General features: G+C 45.2%; 1 protein-coding gene across 1 annotated transcript in view; it reads right to left on the reverse strand.

The window, feature by feature from the left end:
* The window catches only part of plxna1b (plexin A1b), a 422,572-nt gene extending 400,412 nt beyond the window's left edge, over positions 1-22,160 (reverse strand). The window contains exon 1 of the mRNA XM_060919493.1: positions 22,058-22,160. The gene's annotated coding sequence lies outside the window, so the exon portion shown is untranslated. The remainder of the gene's footprint in view (positions 1-22,057) is intronic.
* Between the last annotated feature and the right edge of the window lie 1,281 nt (positions 22,161-23,441).

Here is a 23,441-nt window from a genome sequence, read left to right on the forward strand (position 1 = left end):
CAGCGTCCACGTATTCAATCTAGATCGTATCTGGTCCGGTGCTGTGTAAACATTCAGAATACGCGAATACGCTGTGCTGAGCTCTAGCTGGCGTCTCATTGGACAACATCACTGTGACATCCACCTTCCTGATTCGCTGGCGTTGGTCATGTGACGCGACTGCTGAAAAACGGCGCGGACTTCCGCCTTGTATCACCTTTCATTAAAGAGTATAAAAGTATGAAAATACTGCAAATACTGATGCAAATACTGCCCATTGTGTAGTTATGACTGTCTTTAGGCTTGCCATCCTTCCACTTGCAAGTAATAAGTGATATGCGCTGGGATCACACACACAGCGGCTCAGTCCCGAATCGTGGCTTGTTCACTTCACTCGCGCGCTGTGTGAGCTGCGCAGGGCCGGAGTGCGCACCCTCCAGAGGGCACTCGCTGTTCAGGGCGGAGTGATTTGGAGCGCAGGATGCCTGCGGAGCCGAGCGTATCCGCGTATTGGCGTTGCTATGTGCACGGCTAACGGTTTTAGTGTAAACGCGAATCGTTTTAAGAACATTAATCTGATGATCCGCTGATTCGACGTAATGTAAACGTAGCCTAACACAACAAGTAAATTAATTCACTCATGGTTCTCTTGCTAGTTGGGTGTGAACTGCGAGTCATTAGAGTGATCAATGGCAAGTTTAAGATGCTATTTCTCACTCAATCCAGCAATCTGATTTTCTATGCAAATTTAGGCATCTTAAAATGTTTTTATTAATGCCAAATAAAATATCCAGCACGAATTATATATGACAGACATAAATTAATAATTTATAAATTTTATTTCAAGCACGTTGTTAGTTAGCGGGACTGCAGCTTATCACCGCTCCCACCCGCGCTGCATATGTGCACTCCCGCTCCCGCCCGCGCGCGCATATGTGCACTTCCGGTCCCGCCCGCGCGCGCAGTGAGCTTTCAAAATTTGTCCCGCGCCGCACTGCTTTGCGGCGGGTCCCGCGAGTCCCGCGGGACTCCCGCGGGAGTGCAGGGCTCTACCGCAGAGAATACTCAATGGTCCCTCGGTAGAAGGATGTGAGGAGGGAAGCTGGCTTTCTTCAGCTTTCACAGAAAGTGTAGATGCTGTTGAGCTTTCTTGGTGACGGTGGTGGTGTTCAGGGTCCAGGAGAGGAGGAGGCCTTCCATGTGCACTCCCAGAAAGTTCACATTGCTGTACGTTTCAACAGTGGAGCCACTGATGTGCAGTGGGGAGCTAACAGTAGGCTTCTTTCTGAAGTCAACAACCATCTCTGTAGTCTTTGATATCGCGAGTCAGGTTGCTGTCCTGCCACCATTCCACCAGATGTTCGACCTCTGCTCTGGATCCAGACTCATCATTGTTACCGAGGAAACCCACTACTGTTTTGTCATCTGCAAACTTGCGATTTGAGCTGTGGTGGGCAACACTATCATGCATCAGCAGAGTAAACAGCAGTGGGCTGAGCACAGTCCTGGGAGAGGCTGGTGCTCAGTCTGAGGACGCTGGAGGTGTTGTGGCCAATGAAGCCCAATTGTGGCCCATCAGTCAGGAAGTCCAGGGTCCAATTATAAGAGAGACGTGTTCGTGCCCAGCAGGTCCAACTTCTGTGGGATGACTGTGTTGAATGTTGAACTGAAGTCAATCAACATTTGTAACAAATGTCCTTTATTGCCCAGGTGCAGGAAGGTCAGGTGAAAGGTAGCTGAAATGACCTCATCTGTGGTGTGGTTTCGGCAGTAAGCAAACTGGAGGGGGTCCAATTCCTGAGACAGCTGTGCTTTCATGTACTTCAATAAAGGCCTCTCGAAGCATTTCATGATGGGCATGAGTGCTTCAGGCTGGTAGTTGTTGAGACAGGACACGATAGACTTCTTTGGCAACAGGATGATTTTGGTGGTTCTGAGTGATGCAGATACCACAGCTGTGCTCAGGGATGTGTTAAAGATCTCTGAAGATGTCTGCAAGCTGATCAGCACGTTCTCTGAGCATCCAGCTAGGCATGTTGTCAGGGCCCGCTGCTTTTCATGGATTCACTCTGCAAAGAGTCTTCCTGACGTCAGCAGCAGTAAGACAGGAGCAAGATGGGCTGAGGATCTCCAGTTTGTCAACAAACGAGTGTCTGAAGGTTCTCAGTCATCCAGGTCATCGTAAACCGTAGGTGCTGAAGAAGGCAACTGGACTTACTTGAAATCCTTGAATGACATGACATTTCACCTCTCATCCGAAAAGACAACTTCAGTTCTGTCTGACTAGTGGGGGGAGTTTCAGGTATTTATCCTCTAACGACTGACAGATCACCCTAACGTCCCTCTAGCCTGCTAACACCATTCACACCCAGCTTCCAGAGACCCCAACAACCTACACAGGATGACCGAGAGGGTCAACGACCCTCCTGAGGGTTTGCTTTTGGTCTACTCAAGGATAAATACCTGGAACTCCCCACTAGTCAGACAGAACTGAAGAAGCCTTTTGGATAAGAGGTGAAACATCTTCAAGGATTTCAAGCAAGTCCAGTTGCCTTCTTTAGCACCTATGGTTTAACAAATGCATGAGAAAATTATTGAAAAATATTTAAAAACAAAATGTTCCTCAAAAAGATATGAAGGGATTTGGATATTTCACCCTCTATGGTTCCTAATATCATTAAAACAATTCAAGGAATCTGGAGGAACTTCGCTGCATAAAGGGCAAGCCTAAGCGCAAGCCTAAGCTGACACCCGTGATCTCCGATCCCTCAGACAACACTGCATCAAGAACCATCATTCATCTATAGCTGATAGAACCTCATCTGCACAGGATTACTTTGGCGAACCCATTTCAAGCACTACAATACAGAGTTAGGCCAAGTTTACATTAGACCGTATCTGTCTCGTTTTCTTCGCGGATGCATTGTCCGTTTACATTAAACCGCCTGGAAACGGGAATCCGCCAGGGTCCACGTATTCAATCCAGATCGTGTCAGCTCCGGTGCTGTGTAAACATTGAGAATACGCGGATACGCTGTGCTGAGCTCTAGCTGGCGTCGTCATTGGACAACGTCACTGTGACATCCACCTTCCTGATTCGCTGGCGTTGGTCATGTGACGCGACTGCTGAAAAACAGCGCGGACTTCCGCCTTGTATCACCTTTCATTAAAGAGTATAAAAGTATGAAAATACTGCAAATACTGATGCAAATACTGCCCATTGTGTAGTTATGATTGTCTTTAGGCTTGCCATCCTTCCACTTGCAAGTGGTAAGTGATGTGCGCTGGGATCACACACACAGCGGCTCAGTCCCGAATCACAGCTTGTGCACTTCACTTGCGTGCTCTGTGAGCTGCGCAAGGGGCCGGAGTGCGCACCCTCCAGAGGGCACTCGCTGTTCAGGGCGGAGTGATGTGGAGCGCAGGATGCCTGCGGAGCCGAGCGTATCCGTGTATTGGTGTTGCTGTGTGCACACTAATCGTTTTAAAAATGTTAATCTGATGATCCGCTGATACAGTCGAATGTAAACATGGGCTCACATCCACAAACGCCAGTTAAAACTTCACTGTGCAAAGAGGAAGCCTTCTGGACACCTATTAACTGGTGTCCAGAAGCACTGTCGACTTCTCTGTGTCAGAGGCATCTGGGATGGACCATCACACAGTGGAAACGTGTATTGTAGTCAGACAAATCAGTAATCCAGGTCTTTTTTGGAAGAAACGGACACCATGTGCTCTAGACCAAAAATGAAAAGGGCTATCCAGACTGTTACCAGCAACAAGCCCAAAAGCCAGGGTCTGTCATAGTATGGGGTTGTGTGTCAGTGCCCTTGGCAAAGGTAACTTACACTTCTGTGACAGCAGAATTACTGCAGAAAAGTACATGAAGATTTTGGAGCAACATATGCTGCCTTCAAGAAGACATATTTTCCAGGGATATTTCAACAAGACCACATTCTGCACACATTACAAAGGAATGGCTGTGGAAGAAGAGGGTGCATGTCCCCTCTGTCCCCAGCAGAGAATGTGTGGTGGGGACAGAGGGGACATGCACCCCCCCCCTTTTTTGAAATGGTGTTGCAAGAATCAAAATTGAACTGTTTATTTTGAAAACGCTTCATGAGGTAAAGCATCAAATAATGTGCTGTTGCATTGTTTTGAGAGCAATGCAGGTCAAAAATGTATTTTAAAAAAATCATTGCTTTCAGTTTTAATTTCAATATACCATCCCAACATTTTTCTGATTGGGGGTTGTATTATCATTAGGTACCAACTCGGCCTGCATTTTCAGCAGGAAAAGTATTCAATTGCTCATTCATGTTGAATTCTCGATTCTGATTGGTCAACGGGTGTTCATTTTCTACAACATGAGCTTGACCGTAATTCCAGCTGAAAGATTTATATTAATTCATCTCATTATCTCTAGCCGCTTTATCCTGTCCTACAGGGTGGCAAGCTGGAGCCTATCCCAGCTGACTATGAGCGAAAGGCGGGGTACACCCTGGACAAGTCGCCAGGTCATCACAGGGCTGACACATAGGTGGGGTTTACATTAGACCGTATCAGCGGATCATCAGATTAACGTTTTTAAAACGATTCGCGTGCACACAGCAACGCCAATACACGATTCGCGTGCACACAGCAACGCCAATACACGGATACGCTCGGCTCCGCAGGCATCCTGCACTCCAAATCACTCCGCCCTGAACAGCGAGTGCCCTCTGGAGGGTGCGCACTCCGGCCCTGCGCAGCTCACAGAGCGCGCGAGTGAAGCGCACGAGCAGTGATTCGGGACTGAGCCGCTGTGTGTGTGATCTCAGTGCATATCGGGCATGCGCGTCACTTACCACTTGCAAGTGGAAGGATGGCAAGCCTAAAGACAATCATAACTACACAATGGGCAGTATTTGCATCAGTATTTTCATACTTTTATACTCTTTAATGAAAGGTGATACAAGGCGGAAGTCTGCACCGTTTTTCAGCAGTCGCGTCACATGACCAACGCCAGCGAATCAGGAAGGTGGATGTCACAGTGACGTTGTCCAATGACGACGCCAGCTAGAGCTCAGCACAGCGTATCTGCGTATTCTCAATGTTTACACAGCACCGGACCAGACACGATCTGGATTGAATACGTGGACCCTGGCAGATTCCCGTTTCCAGGCGTTTTAATGTAAACGGACAGTGCATCCGCGAAGAAAACGAGACAGATACGGTCTAATGTAAACTTGGCCACAGACACAGACAACCATTCACACTCGCATTCACATCTACGGTCAATTTAGAGTCACCAGTTAACCTAACCTGCATGTCTTTGGACTGTGGGGGAAACCGGAGCACCCGGAGGAAACCCACGCGGACACAGGGAGAACATGCAAACTCCGCACAGAAAGGCCCTCGCCGGCCACGGGGCTCGAACCCGGACCTTCTTGCTGTGAGGTGACAGCGCTAACCACTACGCCACCGTGCCGCCCCTATATTAATTCATTCTTTGTTCAATGTTTCTATAGCAACAGCTTGCATAGATTTTAACAGCTGGAGTTCCACAAATGGATTAAAAACGTGTGCAATTTTTAACGTAGTAACGGTTTCTGAGAGGAGACATTTACTTAGCATTTTTTAAAGGCGTCTCCAGTGTCAAGGCTTTGTAATAGTCAGAGATAAAACTTTAACTAAAAAGACAGGTCAGTCTTCAGAACAGATGGATTTGCAGTTTCTCAGTTGCACGACATGCCTTATTAAATTCACGAGAGACAAAAAAAGATTGTTTATAGCTGCTATAATGTGAGTGATAACAGGAATTAACCTGACTCACAAACGTTCCACAACATTAAAAAAGTACCTATAAAAACAGTCTTCTTTAATCATCTCCACTGACTTTGTTTTGTCTTTGTTTAAAGACAAAAAGCAGTGAACAGATTTTGATGGAATTTTGATGAAAGGTGGGTCATGGGCCAAGGAACAATTCATTAGATTTTGATGCAAATCGGAACATGTGGCTTGGCGGAGTTATTCACCCTACTGAGTGCCCCTTCAGTTAAAAATGTAGTCAGCGGCACACTGCTATGGCATAAGAGGAATATAACAGCTCAGGATGTGCTGTTAGTGCACAAAATCAACTTCAGAGAGGTAACAGTAATGCTTTGGGCTGCATCACACTTCCCTGCAGGCTTGTAGTACTCGAGTCCGACTTGTGCCCCAATTTTAAGGACTCGTGACTTGAGCACTGATGACTCGGACTTAGACGCGTGCATTAACTGCAATCGGACTTGTAAATTGGGGACGAGGACTCCTGATTTTTTTTTTTTGTAACGTGCCATAATTTTGCATAAGATATATCTACATTAATTTCATGCAAGAGAATGCGCATTCACCTGTTCATACATCATGTTCAGGAACAAACTAACGTTAACGGCGCTAAAATGCCTGGAGAGAAGCCCCTAGGATTGTCCGCTTTGCTTATATAGAGACTTCTCGTACGGGGGGGGGGTGCAGTGCTGTGTTCTCCATATGTAGAAGAACTATCGAGGAGACAACAGGGACAACCTCGAACTTCAATCATCATTTGGCAAGACTCCACCCAGAGGAATAAGTGGCATGCGGTGTTCATTGCCCTGTTGATAGTGGGCGGGGCTTGCTGAGCGATGAACAAGCTTTTTATCTGCAGCCTATTAACTAAAGCTGGGCATACACTATGCGATTTTTTTCAATCGCGGTATTCAGCTGCTGCTCACACTGTACGATCCGATGCTCGGATGCGATGCTCGGATCCGATGCTCAGGATTTCAAACAGGTTCGATTTTCATCCGATTGATCGGGAGGAGGTCGTGAGGTGTTAATCGCTTGTCGTTACCCCCTGTATACTACACGATCGGAGACGCACGATTGAGCCAAAACTCGGCCAGATCTCCAAAATAGTCGCACGAGTGAAAATCGTGTCAAAATCGGGCCAAAAATCGCACAGTGTATGCCCAGCATTAAACGGGGCAGTCAAGCAGTAACGTTAGTCCAACGCAGTAGCAGAGATGCCTTCACATAAAGGCAGCAACAGCCACCATCAAATGGTGCGGTTGGAGTCTTGTTCTCAGACTCGACACGGATCAATAGCGGACTCGACTCGAAATTTTCTTTAATGACTCGGACTTGAACGCTGGGGACTCGAGACTGGACTCGGACTCAAGGTTTAGTGACTCGACTACCACACTGCCTCCCTGTTAATTCTTTTCCTAGAAGATCTTGTACCAAAAGTGTTTCATGGACTTCAGTCAAAACAGTCCAGTCATCACTTTAACCAAAAATAAAAATCAACCCTGCCAATGCCAAAACTCCGCTTTATTCTGAAAACTTTGGGGACTTCTGAACTCCAGAAGCTCTGCCAGATCTCCAAAGTGCAATCTGAATGATAAAAGCACTAAACAGTCTTCAATAAGCATATGTTTGAGGAAGCAGGGCTGGAATAGAAACACTGCAGGCAGTAAAGAAGAATACTGGCTCTCATCAGAACTCACCAAATCAAGTTCTCCAAGTGTTAAGATCACAGAGGCCAAAAGGCATTCCTGTTCATCTTTCTTTTTACTTCAGTGTTGGTAATATAATTGCATTCGTGCCTAAATTTAGTTCAATGCCCTAGTTAGTAAAAATCCGTCAAATCAGTTCAAATGGTGGAAAGAGACAGTGGACAGAAAAGATAAAAATGGAAAAAGAGAAAAAAAAAATTGGAGGACTCATGAGTCACTCAAGTTTTAAAAAAAAAAAAAAAGCCGGCCATAAAATACCACCAGAAACCCAAGACAGCCAGCAGTACTCCAATCCAGGACCTGTTGAACACACACTCAACAGCCTGTGTCATCTCTTCAACGTTGACATTTGTCGATTTCTTTAGAACCTTCTCTTAAGTATACGCCTCTCCTCGTTAGCACTGAGTCTAGCATTCCCCCCCAAACACACACACACACACTTGTTGAGCAAGGCATAAGTTTAAGCACTAGTCACACTGCCACAATTTAAACCAAATACTTTTGAGAAAACTGCAACAGCCCAAATCAAGTGCACTCCATCTATAATTCTAATCACCATTCCTGAGTGCTGATAGATGAACTGCACAAGTGTCTAATCCTTGAGCCCTCCTTCATACACGTGGACTTCATCAAACAGACATTTCCTCAAAGCCTGACAGACAACAGCAAGGTAGGGAGTCTTTTAAAGAACGGTAAAATGCATCACGGATAAAAATAACACGAGAAAAGGCCAGGGATAAATAATGCATAATTACTACGAGTGCCGTCATGGCAGCAGGCGAGCTGGCACAGGTATCCAAAGCGCCATCCTACTCGTACGCACACTCCAGCAGTTTACGGTGTTGTGGATCCTAGCCTGTCTTGGTTGCGTGTGTTTATTTTACATGGTATTGTGAAAAAGCAGCCCTTCTGCGGCCTCTGCACTGCAGAGCGCTGAATGATAAACATGTTTTTGCAGCAAAGGCTAAATTCTTTCACAGTCACCGCACTGGAAAACCTCCTGTGTTCCACATAACCTGTCCATTCCAGCATGTGTGTGTGTGAAATGATCAGAAGGCTTGCTGTGTATGAGCGTGTCTGCAGTGCTGGTGCTTTTTGAAAGCGCTCCCTCATGGAAGGTCAATCTCCCTGCATAGTGAGCGCCTCGGGGAGAAACGCGGTTGGCGTTATACACGTGTGTGTTCATGCGTGTGCTCGGGAACTCTTGTTTGCTTTTTATGACCCAGCACTTCACACTAGAAGCCGCAGTCTTCTTAAATGCTTTTTAATATCACCGCATGCCTAAGGACAGAGGGAGGGAGAGAGAAGAAATAAATAAATAAATAAATAAATAAATAAATAAAAGCCAGCACGTGCGCGAGCTTCTCCATACACACCTGACATGATGAGAAGCCTTCACCTCATAGTCAAAGTCCCTTCCCACGCCATGTGGCGCATAGGGCGGCGCCGATCTCCGTTTCCGTAGCCCTCGGCCTTTCGCCTAGTCCATAGCTAGGGTTACGGTGGGGGGCTGGTCCTCTGGTAACCGCGAGAGTTTGACTCCTCACTCACATCTGTATTGCAGTGTGCCTTACCAGACAGCAGTAGGTACCATTTTTATGATGGTCTTTGGTATGACCTGACCGTGAATAGAAAATCTCCCGATTGAGAGACGGACACGCTGACCACTAGGCCAACTCGCGGTTCACCTCATAGTATACTACCAGTATTAGATTCTACGCTAGGAGCTGAACAGGAAAAAAGAAAAAAGGAAAAAAAAAAACCTAAAAAGTTTTATTGAAAATTTATCAGTTTCTGTGTACAACTTTAAAGGAGGTGGACTGCAACCCAATTAATCCCACAAAATATAGATTTTGCCCAGTAATCAAGCTGCTCTGAGGAGAAAAAAAAAAAAAAGGGGGAGCTCTTTAGTTTAAACACCAAGCTTTTACAGAAACTCATCTCATTATCTCTAGCCGCTTTATCCTGTTCTACAGGGTCGCAGGCAAGCTGGAGCCTATCCCAGCTGACGACAGGCGAAAGGCGGGGTACACCCTGGACAAGTCGCCAGGTCATCACAGGGCTGACACATAGACACAGACAGCCATTCACACTCACATTCACACCTACGGTCAATTTAGAGTCACCAGTTAACCTAACCTGCATGTCTTTGGACTGTGGGGGAAACCGGAGCACCCGGAGGAAACCCACGCGGACACGTGGAGAACATGCAAACTCTGCACAGAAAGGCCCTCGCCGGCCACGGGGCTCGAACCCGGACCTTCTTGCTGCGAGGCGACAGCGCTAACCACTACACCACCGTGCCGCCCCTTTTACAGAAACTGACAAAAAAAATAATTTTCATCCATCCATACTAACCACTTTGTCCTGCTGAGGGTTGCAGTAAATCCAGAACTCATCCCAGAAATACTAGGCATGAGTCAGGGATACACCCCAGATGGGATTTTTTTATATGATTAATGTCCATAATAGTTACTTACGTGCAAAAACACCACACACATAGCACTCTCAATGTGTACATGCTTTACACTGTATATAAACATTTTTAAAATCGGTAAAAATCTGTTTATATAATATTTTACAGATTTTATTTAAATTAATACCACAAATGAAAAAAATTTGAGTAAAAGATAATATTCCCTGAGGTTACTTTGACTGTATAAAGCACAGTGAAATACACTTGGCAAACAGGAGGAGTTCTCTACCGTACATTCCTTTCCTCAAAGAACCAAAGTCTATCTGGCAGGTTCTTACCCTCAGCCTGTTCTTAGATTGCGTGTGTTATCAGGTCAGTGACCACACCTCGAGACTGGAGGAATTATCACTTTGTGGCTTTGTCATGGTTCTTTCCCTGGCTCAGGAGAAACCTTGACTTGTTTCATCAGATGCCATTACAGGGCTTGCCATCAACCATCAAATCATAAAACTTACCTTCATAAAACTCACAGCCAATTTCAGTACTGGTTGTGCACAAACAGGGCGGAGCACAGTGCCGCTAACTATCTTTTTAGTGCTCCTAATACAATATTCGCATCTGAAGACGGATTTAAAAGCTCATAGGCAACGGTTTTCAATTTATGCACATTTGAAACTTTATATGCTAAAAAACCCTCTGTAATTTTCTTCTGGTCCCAAGAAGTATTTTAATAAGTAATAATTAAAATAAGTTAGCGTGGATTGTGGCGAATTTCTGTTCGGCTATTTTCGTGATCACTCGGCGCGTGATGTCATTCAAGACAAACAAACCGCTTGAGTTGAGTCCACTTCCGTTTACTTACATTGCCGTTCGGCTTGAGTGCAGACGTGCGTTTGGGAATTTCCAAAGAAAAACCATGCCTTATTGTTGCGCAGTGAACTGCAACAACGGGACCGGTTCAGGAAGAAGTTTTTACCTTTTTCCGAGAAAGGAGAAGAGGCAGAGAGAGTGGATTAGCTTTTTCCGGAAGAGAAGAGGCAGAGAGAGTGGATTGGCTTTTTTTGAAAAAGGAGAAGAGGCGGAGAGAGTGGGTCATGCACATGAAGCCAGAGGATTGGCTTTTTCCGAAAGAGGAGAAGAGGCGGAGAGAGTGGGTCGTGCACATGAAGCCAGAGGATTGGCTTTTTCCGAAAGAGGAGAAGAGGCGGAGAGAGTGGATTGTGCGCGTGAAACAAAATCAAGCAGTCAAAGAAGAAACGGAGCAGCAACGCTCAAGCAAAAAGGAGAAGATTGGAGGTCAACATTTTCACTTTTGCTTGCAACTGACAAGTCAAGAATCCTGAGGGATCCTGTACAATCATTGTGGAAACGAGACAAAGGGATATTTCCTCGCTTAGAGTAGGCTATAAATAGTATAATGCCGCGGATGGCAGGCTAATGTGGCCTACCGGCGCACTGTCAAGTAATCGTTACCTATATCCACTAGGGAGGGCGGTTTAATTATTCTTCAAAAGGGCTCTTATTTAGTATTACAACGAAAGTAAGAATTTATCATAACTACCAGGATAAATCGTTTGGGCGCGAGTCTTGTTGAGGTCCGGGGTCACCACGATCAGAGTCGGCCAAGTCGCTGTCCGATTCCGAGGCCGCACGGTCAAACCAGTGAGCTACATTCACCGATTGCTTCACAACGGCCAGAGGTTCATACATATATGGTTTCACCTCTCGATATTCAATTTGGAGAGTTCCTACTTCAAAATCGCTTTCAGACATTTTATACAACCAAAGTCCATACACGTGTGCTCGGTTCGCAAGTGTAAACAGAACTGCTCCCAGTCTGACTGGCTTAAACTACGTCACGACGACGGTCCCCTGGCGGTAAAAGTGCGTACAAGCGAGATGTAAACAAACCTTCGGAAATTGGGCAAAACAGTATATTTTAACCGTTTTATTCAGTTTTACGGTGCAAATTAGACACCAGGAAGATTGAATTCGCTTTTTGGGTCGTTCTTCTAGACAAAGTTGATATTCTACGTTTCACCTCCGACCCTTGCCTATGACCTGTAACCCTGAAGTGGGCGTGGCCTTTACCAGAGCCTGTTTCTTCAAAAGCGACATGCGTGCAGACTTGTGTCACTTAGCTACGCCAAGTCACATAAAATACTTTGCTTTGAAATCAATAAAATAAATCATAATTCCACCTTACCTTTGAATAGTTTTAGACCAAATGTTGTAGCATCTTTAGTGCTTTTAGGAACAGCATTTTCTTTCATAATTTCTAATTCTTCCTCACTTAGGGTGATGAAGCGATTGGCAGCCATTTTGTCGAATCGCTCGAGGCGATCAAGAAATAGTCCGAATCTCTCGGCCAATGAACGCGTGCTATTTTCTATAATCTCCTCTTAAAAAACTAATTAGTAGCCTAATTTAAACCATCACAGCCTGGATCAGGCCTTTATTAAGGATGAATGAATGAACATCACGCAGCGACTCACGTTCATGTCAATTATTTTTTTTCGGTCCTGTGAGCTTCATATCTGACCGCTCACCCCCACCAAGCAGCTTTCAGCTCATACATTTAAAAAAAAAAAAAAAAAAAAAACTCCCACTCAAAACAAGTAAAGGGCCTCCTATTTGTATCTGTTTAAAATACATCTGTTCAAGCCGGTTAATGTGCTTGTATAATGTTACATCCCCAGGGCTCGGGGGGGTTTTTTTGCATTCTATCCTTCCTATCCCTAAATTAAGGCACGTTCAGTAACCGCTGATCAGGTACAAGGTGCATCCTAAGGAAAATTCATGCTTTTTTTTGTTTGTTTGTTTTCTGGGCTTAGTGAGGAACCCACTTGTAATAAATATAATTTATGCAAGCATGCATCTTCTTCATAATGAATAAAATGCATTATTTTACAACTTACACTACTGGTACTAAAAAAAATGACTTCACTGGTAATAGGCTTTGCAAAGGCACAGTTCCTTTTATACTCCTTTTCGCAACAGCGTTATTTACATATTTATAATAATGAAGAGAGCAATAAGCAGCGTTTTATAAAATAAGATTACAGGCTGCTTTAATTTACTCATCAATTTACTTATTTTCCTGTTCTACTGCATCCATCTGGTTTAATATTACTTGAAGAGCGTCTAAGGTTCTTTCTCAAAATATAAAATCAGTACTTATAAACCAAAGAAATACAATGTTCTGCTTTTTTATTCATATTTTAATTGTACAGTTCTTATTACTTTTTACATTTCGGTCATTAACTGTGATCGGGGGGGGGGGGGGGGTGTCTTGGGATGGTCCTAATAACTTAGCATTTTAATAAAATTTAAAACAACATGGCGCTAAAAACTTTGTGCATTTATTTTATTTATTTTTTTTTTTTTTATAAAAGGCCTAGCTTGCTTATGAGGTACATGGGCTTAATGTGCTCACTTCCCCTAACAGCAGGGGGGAACACTACCAGAAGATTTTGTAAGTGGATTTGATAGCAGCAGTTTAGAAAAACACTACGGAAATAGCATTTTCTCTGAATTTACCAGGTATGTTAGCTATACAAAAGTAGGCTATCCCATTCTGTTAATCATCCTGTAACTAATTTCACTTGTTAAGCCTCGGTCACAACCGGCCGTACATGCTCCTACAGCCGGTCTACGTGCAAAAAACGCACGGAGGGCACGTGTGAAACGCACGGAGGGCGCGCGTGTGACGTGCTGATTTTCGAGCCGTAGACCGGCCGCAGAGGTTCTTTGTCATGTCAAACAAACTCTACGGGCGCTTACGTTTTTTTCAGGTTGCAAGACAAACTCACGGCCAACATGCGTCTTTCTCCACGAAAAAAAAAAAAAAAAAAAACGCAGCAATTTGGGAAACGCCAAAAATCGTACGTCCGGTTGTGACCTAGGCTTTACAATGCCAACAAGAATATACCTTTCACCACTCCATATCATGGAATATTATCATATCTATATGATGCACAGATTCATCTCTTCTCTTTTCTCGCTCATTTCTCAATTGCCCAGCCCTCCAGCAGAAAAACCTGAACCCACGCAGGACACGGGACCCCAGCGCTGAAGCTGAGAACCCCAGCTCTAGGGCTGCACAATTACTCATTCTGATCACAACCATGATTTTTCTTGGAACAACTTCTATTAACTAAACGTCACAGAAATGTTGGTGAGCTCAGCTCAATCTAGCTAACTCGTCTTAACAGAAGTATGTCTGCAAGTAGCAAAGTAATTACAGCAAGTACATTTCCCAGTAATGAAGCAGCAATGCTGCTCCTTTTTACCTCAGCCAACTCTGCTAAAGGGGATTAATGTTTTCGCCTCTGTTCATTTGGTGTTTCCCCCCCAACATAACTCAAAACGTAGTGAACGGATTTTGATGAAATTGAGGAAAACTGAGCCATGGGTCAAGGAATAATTTTGATGCAAATCCAGATTTGTATGTAGATCCAGGAATTTTTTCCCCCCTCTTCTCAATGTAACTCAAAAAGTCGCGAATGGATTGTGATGAAATTTGGTGTACATCTTTAGTATTATCCTACGTTCAAGCGATTTGATTTTGAGGTTGAGAACATGTGGCTTGGCGGAGGTATGTACTCTACTGGGTGCCCTTCTGGTTAAATCATGTAGGTTGTAAGAAGTTACACGTATTTATATCAGAGTAGCAACATCGCCACATTGTACGACGCTTATTTTTATTAACATACACAATGGATATTTTAGTCCTCAGTTTGTAAATTGTCTTGGTGGATGCTTGGATGTTTCCAACTGACTAAGCCCATGTTTACATTAGACCGTATCAGCGGATCATCAGATTAACGTTTTTAAAACGATTAGCGTGCACACAGCAACGCCAATACACAATTTGCGTGCACATAGCAACGCCAATACACGGATACGCTCGGCTCCGCAGGCATCCTGCGCTCCAAATCACTCCGCCCTGAACAGCGAGTGCCCTCTGGAGGGTGCGCACTCCGGCCCTGCGCAGCTCACAGAGCGCGCTAGTATAGCGCACGAGCAGTGATTCAGGACTGAGCCGCTGTGTGTGTGATCCCAGCGCATATCACTTACCACTTGCAAGTGGAAGGATGGCAAGCCTAAAGACAATCATAACTACACAATGGGCAGTATTTGCATCAGTATTTGCAGTATTTTCATATTTTTATACTCTAATGAAAGGTGATACAAGGCGGAAGTCCGCGCCGTTTTTCAGCAGTCGCGTCACATGACCAACGCCAGCGAATCAGGAAGGTGGATGTCACAGTGACGTTGTCCAATGAGACGCCAGCTAGAGCTCAGCACAGCGTATCCTCAATGTTTACACAGCACCGGACCAGACACGATCTGGATTGAATACGTGGACGCTGGCGGATTCCCGTTTCCCGGCGTTTCCAGGCGGTTTAATGTAAACGGACAGTGCATCCGCGAAGAAAACGAGACAGATACGGTCTAATGTAAACGTAGCCTGTAAATTAACAGACAGTGAGTCTCCATCCTCAGACTGGGGGACAAAAAGCAGAAAACGTGGACTATCAATTAGTATTTTTATATTCTGTTACATAAATGCAGAGTATAACCCAGTGATATTGCCACTCTAGGTTAACAAGGTCCATGTCAGCTGGATCAGCAGCACCACGTCTGAGGCAAAGCGCTCCATCTGTATTAGAAAGATATTTTCGAGTTCTCTGTATTTTTATAATTACTTGTAGCTAACTAAATTTTTTTTTAAAAGTAGGTAATCCAACACTGGGCTAATACAACTTAATTTCCACTTGGACAGCAAATCAAAAGATCATACGACTTTCCATTTGGTTGTAAATTGTTGGGGGATCAGAATATTTCAAAGCTTGGTTCAAGTTGACGACAGTGAACCGAAAACTTTGTTGGTTTAGAATAATTAAATAACCATTTTTGTTGCAATTCATTATATTAAGGCCATTATTAAAAAATGTTCTGTTTCTGGTCCACCGGCCGGGTGAGTGCCGTTTGTGCGGTTGAAGTTTTTTTTAACAATGCTGGTTTTTCGACATTTTTTTCGGGTTCGTAAATCTAAACTCGAACTTGACATTTGCGCATTCCCAGGGCTTTCCACTAAGGCTCATACTAGCCAGCCATGACAAATAAGTAGCCAGCCAGGGGGGAGTAAACACAAAATAAACTCCTGTGCACGCAGTTCCCAGGATTAAATGCATTTTCCACAGACCATTTATTTATTCACTTTACTCAAATACAAAGTAAAATGGCAGTAAATCTTCTTTCTTTTCTTGCGTATTGCATCATGAGGCGTTCCTGGCTTGTAAATCTCATTTTCGGTGCATGACACATTCACGCAGCTGAGCATGCTATGAATTAACAATGACAACGGTCTGTAGTGGCGGCTACACAATTACACACTCAGCGAGCATTTCTCCATTTGTGTATGAAAATACACTCCAACCACTCAGTTTGGTTTCATTTACAACCAACGGTGTCTTTTGATGCCAGCAGGTAATTGAACGAGAGAAGACTGGTTTACCGGAGACAAAATAAGCGTCATCTCTGCTTCTGTTCCCTCCGACAGCCCCGACACACTACTGCCTCCGCAGAGTGCGCGCGCACACACCGCATGTCGGGGCCGCGGATGAGTTACTCTCCCCTGATCAACGAAGTCGGCGGGGAATTTGGGGGAATTTTGGTTATTATCGGTACAAACAGCGCGAATCACAACTTAAATGAGTGCGGTTCAGTTTGACATTACTGTCAGTCCGTTAGATAAACATTTAATTTTACTAAAATCGAAAATTAATATTTAGAGCCTGTGGGCTACAAAAATAATAGTCATTAAAGTAGCCGGCTGGACTTAATTGTGTAGTCGGCTGTATGGCCGGCAGCCGGCGCTTGTGGAAAGCCCTGCATTCCGCGCAAAATATAGAATGGAATCAGCTCTGCGCATGCGCCGTGCGGCACAAAAAAATGGCAGCCACCATGAAGGAAGGAGATCCGGAGTTTTCAAACATTCGCTTAAGTGTGAAATCGCAAAATGGTATTCGAGCGAACAACAAAATAGTAAAGACTCAGAAAAACAAATCATTCAGTGATCATTTTAATAGTGTAATTTCATCCGAACTAGGCCTAACGCTCGATTTAGAACTACAAAAAGTCCCTGTGTCGGACATTTTAAGTACCTTTGTAAAAGTTTTGCAAATGATGCAGTCAGCATTTAAAATGCTAACTTAAAGTTTTTGTACAAGTTTCAGTTGATTTAACCGTCATATTTTATTAAATGTGTCTGCTTTTGTAATAAAAAAAAAATAGTACTGAAAGAAAAAGCAAACAGCATTGCGATTTCTTATCCATCCATATATAAAAAAAAAAAGTCCCTCCCGACTGAAAATTTTTCCCCTCACCCGGTGGACAGGAAACAGATTTTTTTTTTTTAAGGATGGCCTAGTACAGGTTTGTTTGTCTAGTCAATTAGGTTTTGGGGGCAAATAAACCAAGACTGGGCAGCCCAATGGAGCTTTTACATGCCAGGTGGGCTAACTAATTTACTTATATCCATATATACACACACTTTACAATAAATTAATGCTGTGACCAGCCCAATTTTGACACGATTTTGTCATAGCCAACAAATTTCCAGCATCAGGCCCAAATATGAACGTTGGGAATGAGGAACAAGGGCTTAGGGCTCAACGATGAACAGCTATGTGGTGTCTGCTGTCCTATGACACCCAAACGAAAACTCCAGCACGTCAGATTTTTTTTTTTTTATTTCCTCGCCTAGTTTGACGACTCCTACAACGTGTTCCTTAAAGTGCATATTCTGGACCAATTCTTTTTTTTTTTTATATGAAAGTATGTCGCTTTGCACACTCATCCAGAAGGGTAATTTTGCACAAGGCCATCTGTCTACAGCAGAAAAAAACAATAACAAAACACACCTGGAAAAATCCCAAGGGAGTCTGGAGCCAGATTTGTGACGTCACCTGTGGAAGCACCAAAAGGCTGCGTGAGCTTTGCACAGTTTCAGTGCACAGTCTGTGTAGACCAAGTTTAGCAGCGAGCGATTTTGCACTGAAACATGGAATTGTCACCTGAGCGCAATGTGGGAATCGATGAGTACTAATCCCATCAGGATTGGTGTTGCTACACCCTCCTACGATACAGCTGTTAACCATTTTAATAATTACGTGATAACGTTGAAGAAATTTGCAGAAAACCACCAGGTCGTTTTCTCATAAACAAACCAGCGCTGACGTAGGATTCAGAGAGAGGCGTCCCGCACGCGACGTCACGAAAATCAATGTTTGCCGGGAAATCCAAATGCCAAGTTTTTTCAGAGGCGGACCAATTCACCTCAAATGGCTTAATTTCAGCTGAATTTTTCTAGTATTGCGCAAGGTAAAAAAATTGCACAAAATGCAAAATGTGACAGATATTTGACCAAAGTTTAATATAAAATAGGAGAATTACATTGATCTTGCTCCTGAATTTACCCGTGATATGCACTTTAACCCCTTCAACACCTTTGGACGAGTCACATGTCATGAAATCCTTTACCGCTAACCTTATGACGTACGATACTAGTCATAAACACCTCCTTTTATGTACCTTACACGGCACATTACTTTTACTTCACAGTAGCATGTATGAATTACAGTCAATGCCCAAAACATTCTTCTGTCATAAGGTGCAGCGGTAAAAGATTTCATGACGTACGTGACTCATCCAAGGGCATTGAAGTGGTTAATAGCCATGATTGATAGTTTCTTGACACTCCTCATCGACGATGATGATTGGTCGGGGTCAAGCTTGTAGCGTCGCCTGTCTCCTGACTAAGATGCCGCGAGGAATTATAGCACTATGATCACAACTGTCATGAAAGATGAAAAGATCACGTAGTCTAATCCCTGCATAAGCGGCCTACTGTTTTAGAGAATCATAAAGCTAGAACTTTTCGTTGTTTAATTCTAAGAAGGAGGAAATTGTACAAGGACTAGACTTGTATACAGACCAAAAGGAACCAAACAAACTGAAATAGCAAAATACAAAACCACAGAATGCGACAACAGGGAGCTTCGGGGACTCTGTGTGCAGTAAAGTGAAGGAGGAAGGAGAGAGAAGTGCTTGAAGGAGGACAATGTCAGAGCAGAGTTAGAAACGCCTGCCAGTCAAGCCAGCCGTAACAGCAGCCATCTTGCCAAGATCTGACTCCCACATACACACAGTCTGGCTTTAGTCAACAACCAAAGAGACTTTGAGACGCCCAATTAATTCACAAAAACTAACTTTTTGGAAGAGGACTGGGTCAGGCATTGAAATCACCTCTGGAGGACTGAGCTTAGGGCCTGATGAGGAAATTAAGCAGTGTCAGAGTGGGAAGAACAAAACACACAATCATCTTTATTTCACCCACATTGGGTCATTTCTTCCTGAATCAAAACAAAAGCCTAATCTTCTCCCTTTGTGGCCAATTTATAGCATATCTCTGTTTCGCCGTAATTACGTCCCACTTGAGCAATTTCTTTCCAATCATTTTCTTCTGTCGCAGAGATAAATGAGTTTTGGCCAAGGATAATCTCAGGCTCTGCCCGCCGGTTAGTTAGTTAGCGTTTGGCTGCTGTTTAGCCACGACACCGTGGCCAACTATCAGCTAATGTGCGCATGCGCACCTGGACCCTAAGTACAAACTTCAACACATTAGCCGGAATCCAGGCGTGAACATGGCAGGATGTGGACGTTAATGATTCATTCTTTCACATGTTGTGACCACACCAATTACGCTCCGGACGCTTGAGGTCTCGCTTTAATCGAGGCGACGTGACGTGGCCTGAATATTAATCGTTTCAAGCCCCTTTTAGTCCACCATGACCGGATTTCCGTTAGTCTCGTGCCTCATACAGGACAAACTGTTCAGTCATGCATGAGCGCACACTTTCTCTGATCCCCTGTGTGAGAGAGAGAGAGAGAGAGAGAGAGAGAGAGAGAGAGAGAGAGAGACGCCCGGTGCGGTGTAGGACAACAAGACAGTAGAATGGACATGTTGAGGGAAATCGGTTTTCAACGGCTGTGTTTCAGCGAGGGAGAGAAGTGTGCTGCTTCACACCAGTCTGATAGCTGGAAGAAAGGCACAGCTACACAAACAAAACCATCACAATTTTGTTTTTTCTTGGGTTTCTGTCCAACTCGTTCGGATATTTCACATACTCTCTGTACAGGCATGACTAAAAATCTTCCAAGAAAAAGTGTGAGTGAGAGAGTTTGAGAGCGAGTCTGAGAGTGAGCGAGTGTGAGAGAGAGAGAGAGAGAGAGAGAGAGAGAGAGAGAGAGAGAGAGAGAGTCTGAGAGTGAGTGAGTCTGAGTGCGAGTCTGAGTGTTTGAGAGTGAGTGAGTGTGAGAGTGAGTGTGAGTGAGAGAGAGTGAGTGTGAGAGTGAGTGAGAGAGAGAGAGTGAGTGAGAGCGAGTCTGAGAGTGAGTGACAGTGAGTGACAGAGTGAGCGTGAGAGTGAGAGAGTGTGAGTGAGAGTGTGAGAGAGTGAGTGAATGTGAGTGAGAGTGTGTGAGAGAGTGAGTGAATGTGAGTGAGAGTGTGTGAGAGAGTGAGAGAGAGTGAGAGAGAGTGTGAGAGTGAGTGAGAGTGTGAGTGAGAGAGTGAATGTGAGTGAGAGTGTGTGAGAGTGTGAGAGAGAGTGTGAGAGAGTGTGAGAGTGAGAGTGTGAGTGAGAGAGTGAATGTGAGTGAGAGTGTGAGAGAGAGTGTGAGAGTGAGTGAGAGAGTGAATGTGAGTGAGAGTGTGTGAGAGTGTGAGAGTGAGTGAGAGTGTGAGAGAGAGTGTGAGAGTGAGTGAGAGTGCGAGTGAGAGAGAGTGTGAGAGTGAGAGTGTGAGTGAGAGTGTGAGAGAGTGTGAGAGTGAGAGAGAGTGTGAGAGTGAGAGAGTGTGAGTGAGAGAGTGTGAGAGTGAGAGAGAGTGTGAGAGTGAGAGAGTGTGAGTGAGAGAGTGTGAGAGTGAGAGTGTGAGAGAGTGTGAGTGAGTGAGAGAGTGAGTGTGAGTGAGAGAGTGCGAGAGAGAGTGAGAGTGTGAGAGAGTGTGAGTGAGAGTGAGTTTACATTTCCCCCCTAAAGACTCTAATACAAGTCAGGCTAGTTTAATAAGCACCAAGCTCCAGACTCGAGCCTCTGCGTCCAGCAATAGCGCAGAGTGCTAATGGGTCTAAACCCCAACAAAAATCCTTGGTATTTATTTCCAGAGCAGCGGAGGGAACTTCTGCCCTCAGCCGGCTTCAGGAAGAGAGGCTGTGGGGGAGGGGGAGGGGATAAAGGGGGAAAAGCCCCTTCACACAACATATGGCTGCAAGAAGTGCTGGCTGTAACTGCCTGCTGGAGAGGAGAGCATTCCCACACCAATATCCTCAACAAGCACTGCCCGCTCGCTCTCTCTCCCTCTCACACACCTTCGGGAGTTTCCTTTTCATCTCATTTTCTCCTGGACGGACGGACTGACTGACTGACTAATGCTGCTGGATTAATCCGCATTATTTCCATGAACCTGGTGTTAACTGGGTATAAACACACACACACACACAGTCCAGACACATCTAAAACCAAAACAAGCACAGGATCAGGTCGCGCTTCGGGCGTTTTTATACACCATAGACTATACACACACACACACACACACACAATGCAATGCATATAATCCTGACAGCACCCACAGAGACTCGGCTCCGGTTCGGAGTTGCAGCATTCCTCTCACCACTTCCAGCACTGGGACTGAGCGCGCCCGCCCGCCCGACCGCTGCACTGACTCCACAGCACCGCACACCTCCACATAACCCGCCCGGACTGCTGCACCTTCCTCAACAACACCGCTGCGCTACCGCCGAAAAGTTAGTGATGTAGTCGGATATATTACACACACACACACACACGCAGCCGGTTCCGGCTCATACTCAACACACAACAGCAATGCCGGAAAGCAAGAGCGCGCGCGCGCATATCCACATCCACAGAGTGAAGAGCCTCCGACTCCCCAAACTCTGCCCAGGAAAGCACAGCACCCTCTCCTCTCCTCTCCACTCCACTCCACTCCACTCCACCCCGCGCCTCACACTCCGCGACCGCTTACAAAGAGAAATAAACGTCGTAATGAACTTACTTTCTTGCCCTCAGGTGATCCTCGCCATGGCTAAAATCCCCCAAACCGCACTGGCGGATCCGCTGTAGTGAGCGCGTGCGGCTCCCTGCCGTAATGAGCGGACTGGAATGCGGCTCTGGCTGCCGGAAAAGGGGGCAGAGCCTCGATCCTGGCTGCGCGCCTGCGCACTGGCACGCGCGTCCGCTAGAGAGCGCTGCAAAGACGCCGCTGAAGCAGAGCTTCCCAAACCTGGTGCTGGAGTGCCCCCCTCCCCCCCGCACCTTCTGCCTTTAACTTCCTCTAATACACCTAATCAGATAATTAAAAGAGTCAACGTGGGTGGAGGAAAAATAACAAGCTGTGCAGAGCATGGTTAGTGTTAAGAAGAAGAAGAACATGTACACTTGTGAAATTCCTCTCTGCGTTTAACCCATCTGAAGCAGTGAACACACACGCAGGCAGCAATGCTACAGAGCCCCAGGGAGCAATTGGGGGTTTGGTGCCTCACTCAAGGGCACTTCAGCCCAAGGCCACATGTCTTTGGACCGTGGAGGAAACCCACGCAGACACAAAGAGAACGTGCAAACTCCACACGGAAAGACCCCATCAGCCGCTGGGCTCAAACCCAGAACCTTCTTGCTGTGAGGTGACAGTGCGAACCACTACACCACCAAGAGTTAAGAACTACTAAACCACAAAGAAGAAGCCTTTATTTTTCACATCTACACAAAGAGTGAAATTCCTCCTCTGCATTTAACCCATCTGAAGCAGTGAACACACACACATACCCAGAGCAGTGGGCAGCGATGATACAGCACCTTGCTCAAGGGCACTTTACAAGAAGAAGAACTTTATTCATCACACACTTGTGAAATTCCTCTCTGCATTTAACCCATCTGAAGCAGTGAACGCACACATGCACACCCAGAGCAGCCATGCTAACAGCGCCCAGGGAGCAGTTGGGAGTTAGGTGCCTCGCTCAAGGGCACCTCAGCCCAAAATCGTCCCATATTAACCTAACAGCATGTCTTTGGACTGTGGGGGAAACCGGAGCACCCAAAGGAAACCCACGCAGACATGGGAAGAACGTGCAAACTCCACACAGAAAGGCCCTCGCTGGCCGCTGGGCTCGAACCCAGAACCTTCTTGCTGTGAGGTAACAGTGCGAACCACTACACCACCAAGAGTTAAGAACTACTAAACCACAAAGAAGAAGCCTTTATTTTTCACATCTACACAAAGAGTGAAATTCCTCCTCTGCATTTAACCCATCTGAAGCAGTGAACACACACACATACCCAGAGCAGTGGGCAGCGATGATACAGCACCTTGCTCAAGGGCACTTTACAAGAAGAAGAACTTTATTCATCACACACTTGTGAAATTCCTCTCTGCATTTAACCCA

The sequence above is a fragment of the Neoarius graeffei genome, chromosome 4 (assembly GCF_027579695.1).
Source record: "Neoarius graeffei isolate fNeoGra1 chromosome 4, fNeoGra1.pri, whole genome shotgun sequence".
NCBI classification, from domain to species: domain Eukaryota; kingdom Metazoa; phylum Chordata; class Actinopteri; order Siluriformes; family Ariidae; genus Neoarius; species Neoarius graeffei.